Below are 3,138 nucleotides of genomic sequence, written 5' to 3' on the forward strand. Positions count from 1 at the left end.
CCTGTCCTGGAACTAGCTCTGTAGACCAGGCTGGCCTCGAACTCACAGAGATCTGCCTGCCTCTGCCTCCCGAGTGCTGGGATTAAAGGTGTGCACTATCACACACTGGATACGTTACAGATATATGACTATTTTGATGGGAAAAAAACCGAAACCACACCAAGATGAAAGGCCTGGAAATAGTGTTGGTAAGAGCAGAAACAAGTGTTAATGCCACTCTTAATGGTGTTGGCGAGGGCAGGACAATCCACTGACAACCTCGACAGTTTAAAATGACTCATGCTTGCCTAAGGACAGACTGAGAATCACTGAAGCTAAATGTAACCTTTGATTCAGCAATTCTCCTCTTTTCCTTTTTAGCAGAGGATGGGAGCCAAGGCCTGAAAATATAGACAAGCATTCTACCCCCGAGAGGCATCCCCCACCATTAGGAGGGTCTCTGGCAAACCCACTCACGTGTTAGAAGTATGACAACGATGCTTATTGCAGCTGTGTGTACAACAGACCTGAAAGAGCCTAGCCGATCTCCCAGTGGAGCCTTCTATGGTATATCCACAATATATCCACAATAGGGCACCATGCAGTGATGCAATAGGGTGAGACACATCTGCATATTCAAATGTGAAATAAACCTGAGACACAACAAGTAGAATCAACACAGCATAAAGAAACCTATACTGTCTGCCAGCATTTGTGTTGAAAAAACGAGATTAAAGATAAGTAGCTACCTCTATATATGTTGAATGTTTTAGAGAAATTCTGATCAGTGGTTGCCTATGGAGAGGATAAAATGGACTATTAGGATAGAAAGTGGGGAAGACCTTCTTTCTTAATATTTTCAACAATTACTAAAATTTTTAAGCAATAAAAGAAGCCAGGTGTGGTAGTACACACCTTTAATCCCAGCAGAGCATTTAACCCAGCAGTTTGAGATCAGCCTGGTTTACACAGTGAATTCCAGGGCTACATAGGGACATCCTGTCTCAGAAACAAACAAACAAAACAACAACTAAGCAACAGAAGAAGTCAGGCTGGAGATGTCTTGGGTGGGCAAAGCATAGCCCATACTTCCTTGCACCATCCTGCTATGTGAACCCTCTCGACAGAACTTTGTTTACTTCCCTGGGAGGAATGAATCTTCAGCAAAGGGGCTGGAGAGATGCCTGCTCTTCCGAAGGTCCTGAGTTCAATTCCCAGCAACCACATGGTGACTCACAACCATCTGTAATGAGATCTGGTGCCCTCTTCTGGTGTCTAAGCATACATGCAGGTAGAACACTGTATACATAATAAATATTAAAAAACAAAACAGAACCTTCTGCAAAGCCCAGCAAGGGACTCTTTGCAGTATCATCTATAGTCCCCTGGTTCTGTTGAATCCCAAAATAGAGACTCATCAATTCCTTAGCAGCTGGCAGGTTGTCATAGACCTTGATCCTCTTCGTGGACATGTGGCCATGGTCCAATGGACTATGTTCAGAGAAACTTGATTAGAAGTGTCGTTAAGAGTCATATGGATGGTTGAAGATTTCGCTCAGCGGAAAGTGCTTGCCCAGAGTGGGCAGGGCCCTGACTTCAATCCCCTAGCTCTTCAATATATGTAATTTTCTAGGCGTGGCCTGTAATCCCAGCACGTGAGAGGAGAGGTGGGAGCAGAAGGATCCACCTCATCCTCAGCTATGTGTGAGGCTGGCCTCCATGACGTGCTTTCTCAAACATAGACGCAAACAAGATTCACACAGTGTGTTGGTGGCAGCCTATGGCCCCTGAGAGTAACTCTGTTCCCAATGGTGGTTCTGAGTAAGCTCTTTCCTTTTCAGCAGGGCCCAGCCTGGCGCTGTGAGCCAGGACCATCCCCAGTCCTAAAGAAACTGGGGTGTTAGGATAGAACAGAAGAAAGGGGAAGTTTCAGGACTCACCTTCAGAAGAAGGCAAAGTTCAGGGAGGTTTTGGAGAATAGAGTGAAGGATATATCGTCAGGGATGCAGAAAAGTGACTTGGTGAGCAGGAGACGCATCACCTAGCTTGAAGCCTTTCTGTTCCTCCCTGACTCCACAGGCCTAAGCAGCCATCACAGAACTGGGGGTGTTCTTAGTGGTGAGGCACTTGCCTAGCAAAGGCAAGGCCTCGGGTGGGTTCAACTCAGCACCCAAAACAACAGAGACCTGGTGTCCTCGCTCCTGGCTGCAGGGCTGGATGATCCCTATATAGATGTTCTAGCCAATACTCTTGGTACTGGTAGAAATGCTTCTAGCATCCAGACTGGTCTGCATATTCGCAGACCAGCAGAGCTCTTAAATACCCGGGACCTGGTACTGCTCTCCCCAGGAAGAGCAAGCCCTAAAGAACTCTCCCTACATGCCTGGCCCAAGCCCCAGTTCCCAGGGAGAGGCCCTACCTGAGATAGCACCATGTCCTCCTCCTCCAGAGGCTGCACAATGCCACCAAGTCTGGAGAGTCTCCCCGATTCCACTGCGCTCAGGCCAGCTGTATTAAAATGAACTTTGTTCCCTACAGATTTGTGCATGGAGGTGTTATTGTGTTCTTGACTGCAGTTCCCATGGCTACAGGCTCACAGGGAGAAGGAAATGGGTATACCCCAGCGGTTTCTGTAAAATAGGAATCTGACCTCATTTATAGTCAAGCACGCAGCAGGAACTCTTGCAAATGGCCGAGCTGGAAGAGAGTTCAGAGAGTTTGGAATGACAGTCGGAAAGAACACTACAGAATATACATGAGGGAGTATGGGTTCTATCCCTGGTTTACCAAGGCGCATGAAAGCTTTGAGTCCTCCATCACAAGATTAATCTCCACATATGGGTAGAGGCTGTCTAGTGATAGCCAGCGGTCAAATCTAACTCATTTTAGTCATGGTAATTAAGAATTTGTTTTGGGAGCCAAGGATGGTGGTGCACACCTTTAATTCTAGCACTAGGGAGGCGGGTGGTCATTATGAGTTCTTGGTCACATAAAGCATTCTAAGCTAGCCAGGGTGATATAGTGAGACCCTGAGTTTTAAAAAAATGTTGTGGACCAAGTTCTTTTTTTTTTTATTTTAAATATTTATTTATTTATTATGTATACAATATTCTGTCTGTGTGTATGTCTGCAGGCCAGAAGAGGGCACCAGACCTCATT

The 3,138-nt window shown here is 46.1% G+C and overlaps 1 protein-coding gene across 2 annotated transcripts in view; it reads right to left on the reverse strand.

Moving 5' to 3' along the window:
• The window catches only part of Tmem219 (transmembrane protein 219), a 32,694-nt gene extending 30,267 nt beyond the window's left edge, over nucleotides 1-2,427 (reverse strand). For both annotated transcript variants that reach the window (XM_026781094.1, XM_026781093.1), the window contains exon 1: nucleotides 2,399-2,427. The gene's annotated coding sequence lies outside the window, so the exon portion shown is untranslated. The remainder of the gene's footprint in view (nucleotides 1-2,398) is intronic.
• Between the last annotated feature and the right edge of the window lie 711 nt (nucleotides 2,428-3,138).

The sequence above is a fragment of the Microtus ochrogaster genome, chromosome 8 (genome assembly GCF_000317375.1).
Source record: "Microtus ochrogaster isolate Prairie Vole_2 chromosome 8, MicOch1.0, whole genome shotgun sequence".
Classification (NCBI taxonomy): Eukaryota; Metazoa; Chordata; class Mammalia; order Rodentia; family Cricetidae; genus Microtus; species Microtus ochrogaster.